Here is a 20,077-nt window from a genome sequence, read left to right on the forward strand (position 1 = left end):
ATGTTTCACCCTCAACCGCTCGCCCCCGCTCTCTCCTTCTCTCATTCTCCTTGAGTACGGAGTACGTACTCTTTCTCTGCTAGGGTTTAATTATCGAGTCCAAATTTAACTAGTAAAAAATTTTTTCTAGTATTTTTTAATTCATTTAACTTCACTAAAATATTTTAGAGATATTTTAGAGTTGAGATAACATATAATATCTGTGTCATTTATATTGGTATAATAATTTATTTGATTTGATAAAGTAAAAACAAGTATCAAATAATTATAATTTTAGCCACATATTTTTCCACTCTTATAATTATTCTCTTTTTCAATTTATTCTCTACCACAAGTTAATTTATTATATAGTAAATTAACTTAGAGATATGTAAGATAATTATATATAAAATAAAGATATATGACACTCAAAATTTCATCCTAATCTCTCTCTTAATGCTAGGTTTTCTCTCTTTCTTTCTTTTCTTACATATTGAAATTATGAATCTTGCCATCAAAAAAGAAAATTGGAGATATGTATGATAACACATAAGAATAAAGAAAAGATAACACTTAATTTTTATCCAAATCTCACTCCTCATCTGCGGCTAATCTCTTCCTTCTATTCGCTCACATGTTAAAATTCTTAGACTTAGTCACCAAAGCAAGAAAAGTAAAGGATAAAATCAAAGAAAAAAAAGATAAAAAAAAATTATCCCACTCTTATCTCTCCAAAAAGAATGTCATTCTTTCTTCCACTTTAATACATCTTTTTAGGGGTGGCAAAGTGGGTCGGTCCGTCCCAACCCTCCCCGCCCGCCTAATCCCGTTCCATAAACAGGAGCGAGCCGACCCACCCCACCAACTAAGATGGGTTTAAAATGCTAGTTCGTCTCGCTTTATGGCGGATTGGCGGAACGGCAAGCTAGTCCGTCACTATTTTATTTAATAAAAAAAGAAAAATAAAAATTTTCAGCCCGGCGAACCGGCCCGCCCGTCAAAACCCACCAATTTAACGGTACAGGTTTGGCGGATTTTTTAATTTGGCAGGCTCCAAATCCTAACCCGACTCGCCTTTTTCAGCGATTTTAGCGGACCGGCCCGACGAGTTCAACCCGTTTTGCCACCCTTACATCTTTTTCATCATTTTATACTTAGAAACTTTGAGAACAAAAGAAAGAAAGAGTGATAAAGAAAAAGAAGACCAATGGTGCCAAGAAAAAGAAAAAAGAAAACACTTACAGTTCTCAAAGCTTTACTTCCAACTTTCAAGAAATTAAGAGCTTATATCAACATTTCAATCCAACCAAACAATTTCTCTCATCCTTATCTTCACTTTCATACTAGAATTCTTAAAGTTTGTGAAGCAAAACCCTCTTTTTTTTCCTCTTTTAAAATTTGGACACCATATGGACTTCTAGGATATTTTTTTTTGTTTTTTTTGTTTTGTTTAAAAAGTTAAGTTTAAAGCTTCCAAAAGAGTGAAAGAAGCATAATTTACAAGCTTAAAATAGTGTGAAAAATTTTCTCTTCTCTTGTTAATTTGGCCATGTTACCTTGGAGAGCAAGGAATTGCTTTTGATAATATTTTATTCATGGAATATGTCTTAAGATCTTTAAAGGGTTCAAACCTCAATTCTCAAGCTTCAAGAGTGAGAAATTCCTCATTTCTCTTCATAAGGGGTTCATCTATAAGGCCTAACCATGATTAAAAACTGTTTTAATTTTGATTTAGGAGGTTTTGGTAATCACAAGGATTAACAAAGTGATTTAAAAGGCTATCAAAAAAGGTAAGGGTTAGCATAGTTAGAATGACTCATATATGATTAATACACTAGTCACTACAACAAATTCAGGTTGAGGCAACCCTTTAAAAACATTGCCTATAATAAAGAAAAGTGTTGCCTTTGATAAAAGGCAACACTTTCCGACAAAACGCAATGCCTATACGGCCGTTACCTTTGGTCTAAGGCAATGCTTTTGTGTATCAAAGGGAACCCTTTTTATGGAAACCTTAAAAAAACGTTGCCTTTTCTACAAAAAAAGTAACTCTACGAAAGGGTTGCCTTAGAGCACCCAAAGACAATGCTTTAGATAAGACTTTAAGGCAATACGTTTTATGAGTTGTATTTTCTAATATATAAAGCAACACTTATCTATTTTTTTTTAAGTTGCATTTTCATATACCTAAAGCAACACTTGGCCAAATTTTTTTAAGTTACTTTCTTCATATATCTAAAGTAATACTTATCCAGATGTTTTTAAGTTGCCTTTTTTATAGACCTAAAGCAACATTTATCTAAATTTATTTGCAGTTATCTTTTTCTAATAGTTAAAACAATACCTTATTGAGTTTTTCTTAGGTTTTTTTTTTTATCTAAAATAATATATTTTTTATCTTTATTATATTTATATGACATTTAAAGGATATATAGCACACACTAATAATATTTAAATATTTAAATTCAATTTAATCAATATAGGGAGAATAAGCTAATAATATATATTGCATATATATAGAACGGTCTTCCAAGTACCAATTAACATACTTGCTAGTTACCAAGACAAATAAATAATAAATATAAGTAAACAAAATACATATTTTCTCATGATGAAATTGAACAAAAAAGAAACTAATTTTTTTCATTTGAAACCAAAAAGACTTTGTGTTTTACCATTGTGTCAAGAGTCGCCTTTATCTCTTCAGAAAACTTCATCCAACCATAAGAAAGTTGCAGTCAAATCTAGCTAAATGGAAAAAAATATAGTCAAAAACATCAGCTTAACAATAATATGTATATTTAAGTTACAACAATTTAACACACATATACCTAATCATGATTTGTTATATGAGTCGATGGGAGAGAATGTCGAGGAATCAAATTTGGATCTTGTGCACTATTTGCAGACGATTGCTTAGATGGCAAGAGAGAAAGCGATTCATCAACATTCATACCAGGAGAAGTTTGTTACAATGTAAGTTTCACCATATCATCCAATCCTTGCAGTTGTTGCTTATAGTCGTCTAATTCAATTTTTAAAGCTGTTATGTTCTCTTCACTTTATTTTTTGATTTTATCTATTTCTTTATTTTTCTTAAGAGAAGTTTTTGTAACAGTTCTTCTAAAATATCGAACTCTTCCTGGATTCTCTTTACCAAACACTTTTTGAAATACATTAGTTGGAGTTTCTCTAACTTTTTGGAGATAATTAAGTTTATCCTATACACACAAATAATGATATGCAATGCCTACCTTTAGTGATAAAATTTCAATGAAAAAAAGATTAAAGCCTCAAATTGTTTCTCCTAAAAAAATAAAATCATAGTTATATTAGCCAATTCTATCATCTAGAAAAAGTGAGTAAAATTTTAGTAAATAAGTTTCAGACAAAAATAATAATTTTAGTAAAATTTTAGGATAAAATTATAAATATAATAAAAAACTAAGATAAAGATAAAAGAATAAGATAAAATAGTAATTATGACTAATAAAGAGTAAAATGGTCATTAAAAAAAGATTAAGGATAAATTATAACTTGGGAGGTATAAGGGGTAAAATTATTATATTGATAAAAGATAAAGTTAAAATAGGTCAATATAAAAATTTAGAGACAAAATGGGTATTTTAGTAAAATATAAGGTTAAAATAGTAAAAATAAAAACAATAAAGGTAAAATGTTAATTTATGAAAAAATTGAGGACACAAGTGTCACCTTAAAAAAATTTAGAATGAGATTGTATCATAAAATAAAAAAGGACAAAAGTGATAATTATTAAAAGATTGAGGATAAAAGGATCCCACACTAAAAATAAAAGAAGGAATTAAAACTTTATGATTGGAAAAAAGGACTAGAAACATTAAAATTTGGGTTAAATACTTTTTTTGTCCCTAAGGTCAGAGGTCAAAATCAAAATTCTTCCCAACCTTTTTTTCGTATTAAAATCATCGTCAACATTACAAAACATTATAAAATCATCCTTTGTCGATAAACGATATTTTTCGGACAATTTTGCCCTTAAACAAAAATAAAAAAACCATCATCACCGTCACCACTAACTTCTACATCATCATCATCATCATCGCTATGCATCTCTCTCCCTTTCCCTTTCCTCATCGCTGTCACTATTGCCACCATAACCATCACACCTTCTTTCTCTCTATTACCCTTTCATCATCCTAAATTACTATCACCCACCCACAAACTACCCCTGATGGGCGAAAAAATGCCAGTTAAGAATTTCTGATAAAAACAGCGTTGCAAGTACAGTCTTAACCGACGAAATTTTTACTATTAATTTAGAATATGTCATAATTAAGAATAAATAACCGGGAGTGGAATCCTGGGTTGTTTCCCAAAGAGTTGACACAAGATGTAAATTACTGGTTAGGAATTTTCTGAATATTTTTGAAATTGAGAACAGAAAAATAAATGGCTAGGAATTAAAGCAATGAGTACTAACAAGAGGTGTTATGTATTTAAAATAAAAGGCCTTGGTTAGGAGAGAGAATTGGGGTTTCTATCCTTGTTGTCCTTCCCAAGTAGAATAGTAAATGTTCATTGCTTCCACTTAGTTATCCTCTAACAATTGAAGAAAAGTCAAGTGGCTTCACTGACTCTAGTTCACAAGTCCTAGTCACTTTGTGGGGAATAACTAGAGTTAGTGAGAGTTGAGTTAGCAAGCAATTCCCAATTACAGATAATACTTGAGTATCACAACTCAAGGGATCCCAATTACTCATCTCCTAAGCCAAGTTGGAATATCTACTCCATTAACATGAATGCCATTTTCATAGACACATAATCGGAGTAAATAAAAGACATATTAAATATAAGAAATTAATTAAATCTAAATTTGCACTATCAATAATTAAGCATAATCAAACACGTACGAAAATTGAACATAAAAATAATTCAATGCATTAATAAAATTAAAAAATAACAAGATACAAACATGAATTCAAGCAATTAAATGAAAAAACAAAAGTAATAGAGTAATAGAGAAGAAAATTGTAAGAACAATGACTCCAATTGAAGGTAGTAGCAGCTCTCTCTAGATCCAATTCAAAAGCAAAACTAAGAATGTCATAAACCTTAGGAGAAGTAGTGCTTTTCTCTCTAAAACTCAAAACTAATCAAAAACTAAAAGTGAAGTGTAGTCTCCAGTCTCAGCTCCATCCCTGCCTCTAGTCTATATTTTTGGGCTTGGATCTGGGTCCAAATCAGCCAAGAAATCGCCCACAGCGAGTTCCGTTAAGTGCAGCACGTGACGCTCTGTCACGCGTATGCGTCGCTGAACCTGCACCTCTCCACGTGTACGCGTCAGTCACGCGTACGCTTCACTGAACGACGCTCCTGGCCACGCGCACGCGTCGGCCATGCGTGCCCGTCGTTCCTCACTTCTCAACTCTTTAGTTTCTTGTGTTCCTTCCACTTTAATATGCTTCATCTTCATCCTTTAAGCCATTCATGCCCTGTAAACCTGAAAATACTTAACAAACACATCATGGAATCGAATGGTAATAAAAGAGAATTAAAAATTAACAATTTTAAGGCCTAGGAAGCAAGTTTTCAATCATAGCACAAAATTAGGAAGGAAACTTAAAAACATGCAATTTACATGAATAAGTGTGAGAATAGTGGATAAAACCCACTCAATTCAGTCCAAAATATATCATAAAATAGTGGTTTATCAAATCTCCCTACACTTAAACATTATCATGTTCTCACGCTAAGCTCAATAAAAACAAAAGAAGGAAGGGAAAATGGTGAGACTTATGCAATGCAATTTTTCTATAAGAATGTAACTACATGCTAAATGCTTCTACCTACTTGGTTAAAAGTAAACAAATTCTCCAAGACAAACATAACTGGATTCCACTCATTCAAATCACACAATAAAGGACAAGTAAACTTGCAAGAAGAAAGCTCATGAAAGCCGAGAACAAAGAATCGAGCATCAAACCTTCACTGGAAGTGTATACACTCTAATCACTCTAGTGTCTAAGGGTCGATTCTCTCAGTTCTCTACTAAGCTTGCTTTCTAAGACTTGCTCTTCTTCTACCAATCAACAAAATTTAATGCACAAATACACATATCAAGAGGTCTTTTCAAGGGTTGTAATGAGGTTAGGGTCAAGGAAGGAATGTATTTGGTTAAGTGGACTAAAATCCGAATCCTTGATTAACCTAAACTTCCCACCTAACTTAAGACATTCCATGTTATCACAAAGCAAAGCCTAGCCACCCGTTAACTATTTTTCCACAAATCCATGCACCTTAATATCTTTTGAGTACAAATCATATGCATTAGTTCACTTATTAGGCTTGGGCCATTTTGTCCCCTTTTTTTATTGCTTCTCTTTTTCTTTTCTTTTCCTTATTATTCATATGTTTTTTCTTTTTATTTTTTCTCTTTTTTTTTTCTTCTTCTTTTTTTTCCAATGAGTTAATGCATATAAGTAATGTGCTGGATGCATGAACAAGTGCCCAAACTATTTTTACATTTTCATATAAGAATATAAAATACCCAATTTCCTAATCAAGTATTCCCCAAACCCGATTTCCCCACACTTAATTCATGTACATCTCACTAGTCTAAGCTAACTAAGGATTCAAATTAGGGACATTTATTGTTTTCTTCTTAGAGTTAGTGATGTGCTAATATAAAGAATAAATGGGGTAAAATAGGGTTAACATGGAGTTGCAAAGGAAAATGAAAGGGTAAGGCCATATGGGTATATGAGCTATAGTGAAACAAGATCTCAATCATGTAAGTGTATGCATACATCAAACAATGGAAATATAAAATCAAGCAAGACAAAGATCAGAATTTTAGAGAGAACAACACACACCAAAATAAAATATTGGTTGATAAGAAGCAACCAATCAAATATGTTCAAAATCTCACTGATTTTGTGTGTTCAAGCTCTAAAACCATGTTCCAAAATAAAATTCTTCAAGCAAGTTCAAAAAGTTTTAATTCAAATTAGGAAAATGCTTTAAAGTAGTGTCTTGAAAAAGAATTTATTACTTCAACCAAATAATACCTAAATGCAAGCAACTAACTACTCATGCAGGTTATCCTATGTATCACAAGAAAAATTAAAATACTGGTGTTGAGAGAGAGAGTTGTTACCTTCGGGAGTCAGTCACCGATCTCTCCACACTTAATGCTTGGCACGGTCCTTCGTGCCGTCAGTGATCTGCAAGGTGTGGCAGGGATTGCCACTTCCAATGGCCAATTGATGGGGGGACAGGGACGCCTTTGTGTCCATAGCTTGATCGCTTGTATTGCCATCAATGGAAGTAGAGTCCGAAGTGTCGGGTTCCTTCGGAGGTGGGTGAGTACAGCTAATGAGCTCTTTTAAGTAGTTGTATCGGCGCTTGTTGCGGCGCTCAATCTGCTCCATCCACCGGTGACGTTAAGATTTTCGCTAGTAAAGAATTTTATAAAAGTAGTCACGTTGTAGATATAGTTTCTAAACCAACAGAAATCCCTTCGTACAAACGTTTTGGTTGTCACAAGTAACAAACCCCTTATAAATTGATAACCGAAGTATTTAAATCTCGGGTCGTCTTCTCAAGGAACTGCAGGGAAGTATGTTCTTATTATTGGTTATGAAGATTGTAAATTGGGGTTTTAAAGATGAGGAATAAGTAATTTAAATGGCAAGTAAAATAAATAAATAACTATAAAATAAACTTTTGGCAAGGTATGAGAAATTGGAAGTCCTATCCTAGTTATCCTTATCAATGATGATGAAGATTGAATCTTAATTCCACTTAGTTAGCCTTTACTTAAAGCAAAGAGAGGTCAAGTGACTAATTAGTTTGATCTTCAAATCCTAGTTAATCCCTAAGGAAAGATTGGGATTATTGAAGTTCAATTCAATTAGCAAAGATAACAATTATCAATCATGTTGAGTTTGATAACTCCTGAGTTACTGATTTCTTAACCAAGACCAAAAGGGGAAAAGTAAATCTACTTGAATAAAAAATGTCTTCAGATTGGAAGCAACAGTAACATAAATAAAAGAAAGCAAGCATAAACTGAAATACCTCAAATAACATTAATTCAAAGAATAATCTGTAACATAGAAGAATTCATAAATTAAATTGAGAAAATAAGTAATTAAAAAGGAATATTGAACCTGATAAAAAGAGATAATCCTGAAAGCAAAAGAAATCCTAATTCTAAATCCTAAAAGAGAGAGAGGAGAGAACCTCTCCCTCAAAACTATATCTAAATCATGAAAAGTAACTAATTGGAGACTCTCTTTGAATGGATGCATTCCCCTACTTCATAACCTCTGATCTGTGCCTTCTGGACTTGGAATTGGGCAAAAAAGGGCTTCAAAAATTGCTAGGAGCATTTTCTGTAATTTCTGGTGCGTGGCCTCTGTCACGCGTCTGCGTGGGTCACGCGGTCACGTCATCTGGAGTTTTTCTTATCACGCGGTCGCTTCAGTCATGCATCCGCGTCATATGCGTTTTTCTTAAGGCGCGTGATCGCGTCAATCACGCGGTCACGTCACTGCCATTTCGTGCTGGCATGGGCCGCGTCGTCCATGCGATCGCGTCACTGCCAGTTTCTCCAAAAACTCTGTTTTGTGCTTTTCTTCCATTTTTGTATGTTTCCTTTCCATCCTTTAAGTCATTCCTGCCTCAGAAGATCTGAAACTACTCAACACACGAATCACAGCATCGAATGGAAATAAAGGGTAATTAAAATAATTATTTTTACATACATCACATAATAAGGAAGGAAAAGTAAAACCATGCAATTTTCATGAATAAGTGAGTGAAGGATTGAATAAATCACTTAATTTGAGCACAAAATATATCATAAAATATGGGTTTATCAACCTCCCCACACTTAAACAATAGCATGTCCTCATGCTAAATCCAAAATAAAGAGTAAGATAAGGTTAAAGTGGTGGAATCTCATGCAATGCAATCTATTCTAAATGCAACTACCTAAATGAATCATGCAATTCTAATTTTTATTTACTTGTATATAAAACTTACATGTAGTTAAATTAATTCACATTCTCAAGGAATCATATATGCATAGCCAAACCTTAGATAATGATAAAGCACTTTTACAATTGAGATGGGAAAGAAAAATATTTTACAAACTTGCAAGACAATTAACAATTTAAGCAGAGATATATATATATTGATGAGCTATTGAACCCTCACTGGATTTTGTGTTTACTCTCTAGTCACTCAGTGTTTATTGGGTTAATCACTCTATTCTTCTTTTTATCCTTACTTTCTATAACTTTGTTCTTCATCTAACCAATCAACAATTATAGATTATAGGCATACAAAAATCATGAGGTCTTTAATTAAGGTTGTAATGGGGCCAAGGTAAAGGTAAGGGTATATGTATAAGGTTAAGTGAGCTAATAAGTGAATCTTTGATTAGTCTAAGATTTCACCTAACATACATACTTTGTAAAGCAAGAATTTCTTTACCTATTCACCCAAATTTTCCCACTTTTGATGTTACATGCTCATGCATTAGTTTTAATTTTGTCCCATGTGCATTGCTTTATTTTGAATTTGGGGAATTCTTTTGTATCCCCTTTGTTCAAATACTGAAAAATAATTTTTTTTTAATGCACATGGTAATTCAATTATTTTGATTTCACATGAGCATGCTTCCCAGAATTTTTATTTTGAATTATTTTATTCTTCAAGTAAAAATTAAGAGTTCCCATTATTCTCAATGTAAATCTTAAGGTGGCTTTAAAGTTTTAGTGTTTCTCCTTGATGAAGTGTTGTTAACTAACTAACATGTAATGCTATATACAAGGTGTGTGGATTTGTTTTTATTATGTTAAAGTTTCTAGTTTACTTCCTTTTTATATTTTTAATTTAAACTAAGTTATCTGATGCTAAAAAGGGTAAACTATACTAGTTAATCCACAATTTCTATAACTAATAAGTTAGAATTGCAACTAAACCAAATGGCTAAAATATGAACTAAAGTGCAACATGCAGAAATATAGTAAAAACACATGAAAATAGCAATGTATAAGTACTGAGAAAATAAAAAATAAAAAGAAAAATACAGAAAAGTAGCAAAATAAAGTAAAAGAGTCTGTAGTGGTTCACAAAAAAAAATACGCCAGAGATGGCGACCTCCCCACACTTAAAATGAAGCATCGTCCCTGATGCTCACTCAAGCAGGGTGTGAAGGGGTGTCATCACTGAAAGGATGGGTAGCCGGAGTTTCTGTGGTGGTGGTCTGAGGATCTGCCTGCTGCAGAGGAGGTGCTGACTGAATAGGAATCTCTGGGTCTGTAGTCTAAATCTGAGGCGGGGCCTCCTGCTGTGATGCAGCCTGCTCCGTGCCTGCATGCGCAGCCTCTCTCTGTGGATGGGTCTCCACCTCGTGATCATCCGCTTCCTCCTCAGATGGCTCTGATGGGGTGTCAGGCTCGGAGGGGATGTCGCTGCCAGAACGGATCATCAGCTTCAGGTGCTCATAGCGTCGCTTGCTGCGACGCTCAGATCTCTCATATCGGCGCCGGTTGCGGCACTCCATCTGGTCTAGCTGCTGAAACAGGCGGTGTACTAGGTGATAAACTGGCTCTGAGGCAGGTGGAGGTGCAGTGGTGGTAGCAGGGGTAGCTGTAGAGGAAGAGGGGCCAGCACACGGTGTGGCTGTCTCACCAGGAGCTGTGATGAATGAAGGTCTGTAGCCCAAAGCTAGAAAGTTCCTACTGTGAGGGATAATCTTCTTATATTCTGCAGCAGGTGACTTCTCATCAGCATCCTCGCAAGGCACGTCAGCTCGACGGCTTAGTTGTGTAATCAGATATGGAAAGGGGAGAGTGCCTCGGACGTGGACCCTGGCCATGTAGTACCGGATGAAGCGTGGCAGGTACAAGTCTTTACCCTCAATCACACACCATATGAGGGTGATCATAGCGGCGGTAGCTCCGTCTCATGGGTACTCGGCATAACAAAGTTGCTCAGGATCTGATGCCATAGCCGAGCCTCATTATTTAAGTAAATCCGCTTGATTCCCTTAGGCATGGTGGTGTTCTGACCCATGACCCATGGAACAGTCGGGTCAAGGGCTATCCTTGCCTTGATGGCATCCCAGTCAAATTTCATGAAGCGCATGTCCTCCTCAGCCTTTTGATAACCATCTAGCTGATCAGATTTAGGCAGAAGCTTCAGAATATCCTCAATGGCCTCTTCAATGACCAGTATCTGCTTCCCTCTTAGGTTCACTGCATCTAGGGAAGTTTTGAAGTAATTGCAGTAAAACTCTCTTACCCAAGAAGCATTAACCTCAGTCAGGTTTCTCTCCAGGAAGAACCAGCCTCTTTGTTTGATATGATCAGAGGTGTATTACTGGAGTTCTTCTGGAATTTTCACAGTCCGCTCCGGGTACAGGTTCCTGGAGGTTGCAAACACCGGATACTTTAACTCGCAGTATTTGTTTGCAAACTTGATGGGATCAGTAGCAGGAAGTAGCTGGTCAGCCTTCTCCTGTGGGGTAAAGTGTTTCTCCCGCCAGGAGTCATCATGCATGATGTCCAGGATGGACATAGAGGATTCTCCTCTTTTTCGTTTGCCAGTTGTTGCCTTTCCTTTTTCTTTTCTTTGGGTGTCAGACATCCTGAAAAACAGAAATCAAGGATCTAATAAAAACAGGAAAACAAGTAGGCAAATAACAAAAGAAGCACATAATGGCAAAGGAGCAGTAGAATGATGAAAATGAGTTAAGTAAATATGCATTAAGGATTATATAGGAATTAGAAAACTGAGAAGAAAAATTCACAATCCAAAATGTAAGATCCATAGAATTCATGTTAATTAGGAAAAATTATCATCATGCCTTGGTTAGAAGGTTAAAGAGAATAGTGAAAGAAAAAAAAACAGAAGAGATGTTTTGAAAGGTAAGTAGGTTAGGAATGAAAAAGAGGTAAGGAAGTTGAAATCAGTGAGTTAGTAAAAAAAAAGTCAGAGTAAGTGGCATGATGATCATTTTTCTAAGTAACAAACATTCACAATTAGAAGCTACAGTTAACTCATATCCAAACAAGGAGATCAGGTTGATGATGATTCAGATAGATATAGAAATAGCAAAATTTGGAATCTAAACATCAAAATGCAGATTATGAACCAGGAAATCAAAAAGAATAAGATAGCTAGCCCTGGTATTCATGAATTGGTTTGGTAAAAGCAGAGTAAAGCAGAGTTCAAAGTGCCAAAACCAAGACATGAATGGAAACAAAACAGTTTACAGAAAATTGGGCAGCATTCCGACTAAAATTGGATGTTCCCGAAAAATAAACAGCAACAGAATAGTCCATATAAAATAAAACAAACTGCAATTAGGTATGAACAAGAAAGAACATTCGTAATAGCAGTATGAACAGTAAAAATAGCATATGAACAATACTAACATCTCAACAACAACATAATAGTTGGATGGGGGATGGTGGTGGTGGCGGCTGACGTGGCTGTTGAGGGTGGTTGGCGCGGCGGTGGTGGCTGTTCGGAGGCAGGGGGTTTCGGGTAGGGTAATGGGGGTAGGGTTTAAGGGGGAAGGAAGGGAAGGGGGCGTGGGTGGTGGGTGGAGGCGCGGCGGTGATGGCGGCGCGGTGGGGGTGGTGGTTGCGGAGGGGGCAGCAGTGGTGGAGGGAAGAAGATGAAAGAAGAAGAAGAAAGAAAGGGAAGGAAGAAGGGGGTGGCGTTGCGGTGGGGTCTGGGTGGTCGACGGTAGGGCGGTGGTCGGTGGTGGTGGCTGGAAGTTGGTGGTGGTTGGTTGCAGAGAAGAGAGGAAGGAGAAGGGGGTTAGGTGGGGCGCGAATGGGTAGGGTTTCGCGTGGCTGGGTGTTATCGAATTTGAATCCACGTGATCGCGTGGGGAACACGGTCGTGTGGCTGGGGTGGAATGGGGGTTGACGCGATCGCGTGAGTGATGCAATCGCATGAAATAGGTAAAAGGATGAATGACGCGGTCGTGTGAGGCATGCGACCGCGTCGCTGGAAATTGTGTTAAACGCACAATTCCAGCGTCGTTTCAACGCAACTCTCTGTCTCCTTTGGGGTGTTATGCAATCCACGCGACGCGATTGCGTTGCTCACGCTTTCGCGTGGGATGGGTGTTGTCCAAGTGACGCGATCGCGTGGGTCGTTTTGTGCGAAACGCGCAACAACCGCACGATTCCAGCCCAACTTTCTGGGTGTTGGATCCTTACGCCGATTTCCAGATCTCGCGGCCGCGTGAGTGACGCGGACGCGTGGGAAGTGTTTTGCGCAACTGACACGATCGCATGAGTGATGCGGTCGTGTCGCGTGCCCTTTCTTCTTTTTTTTTATGCAGGTATGCAATTATATAGTATGCAATGCGAGTGAATAATATTCAGGTTCAATTGAAAAGGAAATAAAAATAAATAACACGAAATAAAACTAAAAAAGAAACGACCATACCATGGTGGGTTGTCTCCCATCTAGCACTTTTAGTTAAACTCCTTAAGTTGGACATTGGATGAGCTTCCTGTTATGGCGGCTTATGTTTAAATTCATCCAGAAATCTCCACCAATGTTTGGAATGCCAATGGCTTCTGGGGTCCCAAACTAGGCATGTAAAGCTTCTGAGCAGCTTCAAACAGATTCTCAGGTTCCCGGGGTGGCGAATGTCAGAATAGATTCCAGGATCCCAAACCTTGCTTTTAAATCCGCCTCCGTCTTGATCTATATTTTTCCATCCGTGCGGTTTAGAAAGTAGATTCTCACCATGTTGACCAAACGTTTTCCGAGATCCATTCGATTGATCATGATGCCAATCCGTGCACTTCGAGTTGAAGCGTGGAACCTTATTGAACCTTGTGCACTAGCTCTGAGTACGAGTTATTTCTCTCTTACTCTTAAAGCCGCAGAGAGCTCTAAGCTGGCCATCTGTTTCAAGCAACCCATATTCAAGTGGAAAAATAAAGCTAAAGGTTAAGGATTGTACCCACTTGAAGCTTGTATTGGGTGGCAATGGCCTTGGGATAGGTGTTTCCAGTGGTTCTGTAAGTTCTACTCCCTTGTGCTCTTCTGTGAATTTCTTCACTTCATTGCAGACTTCTTCAAATGCATCCATGTCCTGATCAAAGCCTTCTATGTCTTCCTCGTCACTTAAGTCATAAATGGGAGGTTGAGAGAAATCTACCTCCACATCATCTTCGTATTCACTTGGGGAAGATTCTTCGATCTCAGAGAATTCACTTGCGGATGCAAGTTCATTACTAGGAGAACTTGACTTGAGATTATCATCATCAAGGAAACTTGCTTCTTGGATTATTCTGTCTAGTTTTTCATAAAAGACTTGCTTTGGGAGTTGTGCACTATTCTCCTTAGCATCAATTGTAACGTCCTTGACAGAATTTTCCACAATTCTGGATTCCCATGGAAGTTCAGCTTCTCCTAAGTCTTCAACCAACTCTTCTTCTTTTACAATGACAGCTTCCTCTACTTGTTCCAGTACGAAGTCATGCCCTGTTCTGTCTACTGGAATTTCTAGTATATCCTTCATACTATGCTCTTCATTAGATTGTCCACATGGGGCTGTAGGAGGTCCTTGAATGTTCGAACGTCTAGAAGATAATTGACTTACTGCTTGCTCCAGTTGGTGAAGGGTTGTTTGAAGTTGATCTACTGTTTCCTTGAGGCGAACCTCTGATTCTCGGGGTGATGGATTTGGACGTGGTACATGGGGAAGTGGTGGTGTTTGGGAGTAATTGGATTGGAATTGGGGTAAATGAGGATCATATGGTGGTGAATGGTAAAAAGGAGCTTGTGAGTGTGGTGGTTCGAGGTTACGTTGAGAGGATGGCCTATAAGCACAGAGTGGGGCTTGTTGGTAACTACAAGGTTGTCCACCATGTCTATTGGCTTGGTATGCATTGTAGAATGGTCTTTGTCCATGATATCTTGGATGGTGTTGTTGCCTAAAGGGTTGATCAGATCCTCTTGGCTCCATCCATCTTTGATTGCTCTGACCTTGATGCATGTTCCTGTTATAACTTTCACTCCTTTCAACAAAATTAGAACCAAACTCAAAGCGAGAGGGGTGAGAATTCATAGTAGCTAATGGAAATAAAAGGAGAAGATAAAGACAAATAAACAAGTAAAAGAAAAATATTTACAATAACCAGTAATAAGGCACACGATTGCAGCTCCCCGGCAACGGCGCCATTTTGACGTTAAGATTTTTGCTAGTAAAGAATTTTATAAAAATAGTCGCGTTGTATATATAGTTTCTAAACCAATAGAAATCCCTTCGTACAAACGTTTTGGTTGTCACAAGTAACAAACCCCTTATAAATTGATAACCGAAGTATTTAAACCTCGGGTCGTCTTCTCAAGGAACTGCAGGAAAGTATGTTCTTATTATTGGTTATGAAGATTGTAAATTGGGGTTTTGAAAATGAGGAATAAGTAATTTAAATGGCAAGTAAAATAAATAAATAACTGTAAAATAAACTTTTGGCAAGGTATGAGAAATTGGAAGTCCTATCCTAGTTATCCTTATCAATGATGATGAAGATTGAATCTTAATTCCACTTAGTTAGCCTTTACTTAAAGCAAAGAGAGGTGAAGTGACTAATTAGTTTGATCTTCAAATCCTAGTTAATCCTTAAGGAAAGATTGGGATTATTGAAGTTCAAATCAATTAGCAAAGATAACAATTATCAATCACGTTGAGTTTGATAACTCCTGAGTTACCGATTTCTTAACCGAGACCAAAAGGGGAAAAGTAAATCTACTTGAATAAAAAATGTCTTCAGATTGGAAGCAACAGTAACATAAATAAAAGAAAGCAATCATAAACTGAAATACCTCAAATAACATTAATTCAAAAGAGTAATCTGTAACATAGAAGAATTCATAAATTAAATTGAGAAAATAAGTAATTAAAAAGGAATATTGAACCTGATAAAAAGAGATAATCCTGAAAGCAAAAGAAATCCTAATTCTAAATCCTAAAAAAGAGAGGAGAGAACCTCTCCCTCAAAACTACATCTAAATAATGAAAAGTAACTAATTGGAGACTCTCTTTGAATGTATGCATTCCCCCACTTCATAACCTCTGATTTGTGCCTTCTGGACTTGGAATTGGATCAAAAAGGGCTTCAGAAATCGCTAGGATAATTTTCTGTAATTTCTGGTGCGTGGCCTCTGTCACGCGTCCGCGTGGGTCTCGCGGTCGCGTCATCTGGAGTTTTCCTTATCACGCGGTCGCTTCAGTCATGCGTCCTCATCATATGCGTTTCGCGTCATATGCGGTCGCTTCACTGCCATTTCGCGCTGGCATGCGGCCGTGTCATCCATGCGATCACCTCACTGCCAGTTTCTCCAAAAACTCCGTTTTGTGCTTTCCTTCCATTTTTGTATGTTTCCTTTCCATCCTTTAAGTCATTCCTGCCTTAGAAGTTCTGAAACTACTCAACACACGAATCACGGCATCGAATAGAAATAAAGGATAATTAAAATAATTATTTTTACATGCATCACATAATAAGGAAGGGAAAGTAAAATCATGCAATTTTCTTGAATAAGTGAGTGAAGGATTGAATAAATCACTTAATTTGAGCACAAAATATATCATAAAATATGGGTTTATTAGCCGGCCGTGCCGGTCTATCCTCTCCAAGATCTCAAGTAGCAGCTGGTGGTTGGACGGTGGTGGTGCATAGGGTGTTGATGATGGTGGGACGGAAGATAATGGGGCATCCACAGACGGGTTGTCATTCAGGCTCTTGGGTGGCACTTGTGGCATAAACCACTTCCCATGGGGAACCAGTTCATCGGCTAAGGGAATTTTACACTTGACGTCATCCGCTTCGTGTGGAATGCTAGCCGCAGATGCTAGTTCCGTGACCAAGGCTGGGAAGGGAATGTTACCAATCGTGTGAACGTGGCCCATGGCCCGGCGGAGGAATCAAGGGATGCTAAGTGGCCTCTCAGTCAGAATGCACCATACAAGCACGGACATGTCCCCGGTGATAGAGGACTCATGAGTACTCGGCCAGACGTAGTGAGACATAATTTGTTGCCATAGACGAGCCTCATCTATTAAATCATTAGCTGAAAGCCCCTTTGGGTTAACCTTGCTTTGCTCATAAATCCAAGTGCTTTTGGGCTTAGCAATGGCCTTTAAGACGGGGTCCCAATCAAAAGTATAACCTTTGCGGGCAATTTCTGCTTTGTGGAAGGCATCCAACCCTTCTAGATTTGGTGGGATGCCCAGCACTCGGTGAAGGGCGTCTTCTGAAATAGGGACTTGCTTCTGACGCATATAGATTGAGTCAAGGGTCGGGGATTGGTAATTAGCATAAAATCCATCAACCCGAGACAAGTTAACTTCAATTAAATCTCGGTTCAAGAAGCCCCAACATCTCCTCTTCATTCAATCCTCCACATATTGTCTTAAATGGTCCGGTACAAAGAGGAGGCGTTCACGGTGGAGATTTCGCTCCATAATATTAGCATGCATCCTTTCACAATAGCGGTTGGCAAATCGCGCTGTATCCTTAGCAGGAAGCTTCTTGTCTGACTAATCAATGCAGATATCCACTTTTGATTTCTTAGAAGGCTGCCGGTTTGTGGGTGACTTTGGTGCTTGCCTTTTTGAAACCGTTTTCTTAGAAGATTTCTCCTTTCCTTTCGCAGTTGTCATACTGAAAATGAGGGAAAAGGAGAATTGTAAAGAAACCAGTCAGGATAATGAAGAATGCATTAATAAGATAAGTGTAGTGAAAAAGTAGTAAAGAATGCAGAAATAAAAGCAAAATTAAAGTAAGAAATCATTGAAACTCTTTCACAAACACGTAGTGTACATTGTATTCTTCAACAAGCAAGTTGACAAAACCAACATATAACACCATGAGAGAAAAAAAATTATATCCAATAAAGCAAGTAGCACCAATCAATCCAATGAATTTATAAAAGGAATAATGATCCAACACCAATTTCAAACATACAATAAATTAAAAGAAGGGAAGAATAGTGAGAAAGGAAGAAGAAGGAACAAAGAAGGAAGGAGGGAAGAAAAGAAAAGAAGCAAAAGAAAAAAGGGCGGGGAGGGGGGGAGAAACGGCGCAGACTAGGTCTGCGTGTTGGAGTTTTAAAAACGCATAGTGACGCGTAAGCGTCGTCCACCCGTACGCGTGGATCGTGAAAAATGAAGGTGACGCGCATGCATCGGTTACACGTACGCGTGGGGATGAGTTGCGCGTTTCGCACAGTACCCGCATGGGCTCGGCATAACTCTTTGTTCGAGCCATGCAGGGGCACAATGTCAGCCGCAGACAAGCACCATTTCTGGGGACGGGGCGACGCATACGCATCGGCCACGTGTACGCGTGGGCAGCATCGCGCTCCCAGCACCCCGCCAGCATGAGCCTGACACAACTTTCTGTCTAGGTCGTACTGTGGCATGGTCCCAGCACGAATTCAGCACAATTGGAAAATGGACGTTGATGCGTACGGGTGGGTCACGCGTGCGCGTGACTTGTGCCCGTGCCCTTTGCCCCCTGTCTGCACGGCCCCAGCACAACTTTCTGTTTAGCCGTGCGGACGCGTCATTCAAGCATCATTTTTGCATGATGCCTGTCCGCGATCTCACGCGTGCGCGTCAGGCATGCGCACGCGTGGTAGGTTTTTTTTTTAAATTACTCAGAACAAAAGGGAAACATGCTGATTTGAAAATTAACAAAGACACTAATGAAACAAACATAAGCAATTAAATAAAATAGAACTACAAAAAGGAAGATCATACCATGGTGGGTTACCTCCCACCTAGCACTTTTCTTTAACATCATTAAGTTGGACGATCCATAGGCTTAGCCCTCTTCCTTTGCTGGATCGTTTAAGAGGAAGATCTCCAGCTCCTTGTTGTTCTTCACTTTCGCACCATGATACAGCTTCAAACAGTGGGCATTGACTTTGAAGAAGGTAGGGCTTGAGGGGTGACTTAGGTGGACAACTCCATACGGTTCTACCTTCTCTACCACGTAGGGTCCATCCCACTTTGACCTCAGTTTGCCCGACATTAACCGCAACCTTGAGTTGTAGAGAAAGACTTGATCTCCAGCTCTAAACTCTCTTCTCTTAATGTGCTTGTCATGTACCGCCTTCACCTTTTCTTTGTAGAGCCTTGTGTTTTCATATGCTTCTAGTCGAAGGCACTCCAATTCCTCCAGTTGCAATATCCTTTCAATTCTGGCTCCTCCCAATCTTGAATTGTATTCCTTCACAGCCCAGTAAGCTTTGTGTTTCACCTCCACCGGAAGGTGACAAGCCTTTCCGTAGACTAGGCATAATGGACTCATGCCGATGGGTGTCTTGTAAGCTGTCCGATAAGCCCAAAGCGCATCTCCAAGCCTAGAGCTCCAGTCCCTTCTATGAGGTTTAACAATCTTCTCGAGTATGCGCTTGATCTCTCTATTAGACACCTCGGCTTGGCCATTTGTTTGGGATGGTAAGCCGTCGCCACCTTGTGAATGATGCCATGTTTCTTCAGCAAACCTGTCATTCTTCTGTTACAAAAATGAGAGCCTTGATCACTCACGATTGCTTGTGGTGATCCAAAGCGACAAATAATATTATTCCTAACAAAAAAAAAAAAAACAACCACGTTAGCATCATCAGTATGGGTAGGAATTGCTTCCACCCATTTAGAAACATAATCAACAGCTAACAGAATGTATAAGAAACCATTCGAGTTTGGAAATGGACCCATGAAGTCAATACCCCAAACATAAAAAATTTTACAAAACAACATGAGTTGTTGGGGCATCTCATCCCTCTTGGATATGTTTCCAAACCTCTGGCATTGGTGGCAAGAGTCACAGAAAATATTAGCATCCTTAAAAAGTGTGGGCCACCAAAATCCGTAGTCCAAAATTTTTCTTGCAGTTCTCTGAGGACCAAAGTGTCCACCACTCTCAGAAGAGTGGCATGCCTCTAAAATAGACTGGATTTTGGATTGTGGGACACATGTTCTAATTATTTGGTCAGTACCACATCTACACAAATATGGGTCATCCCATATGTAATACTTGGACTCGCTCTTGAG

At 38.2% G+C, this 20,077-nt stretch overlaps 1 pseudogene; it reads right to left on the reverse strand.

Moving 5' to 3' along the window:
* The window catches only part of LOC107615687, a 22,853-nt pseudogene extending 5,929 nt beyond the window's left edge, over nt 1-16,924 (reverse strand).

Source organism: Arachis ipaensis, chromosome B09 (assembly GCF_000816755.2).
Source record: "Arachis ipaensis cultivar K30076 chromosome B09, Araip1.1, whole genome shotgun sequence".
Lineage (NCBI taxonomy): Eukaryota > Viridiplantae > Streptophyta > Magnoliopsida > Fabales > Fabaceae > Arachis > Arachis ipaensis.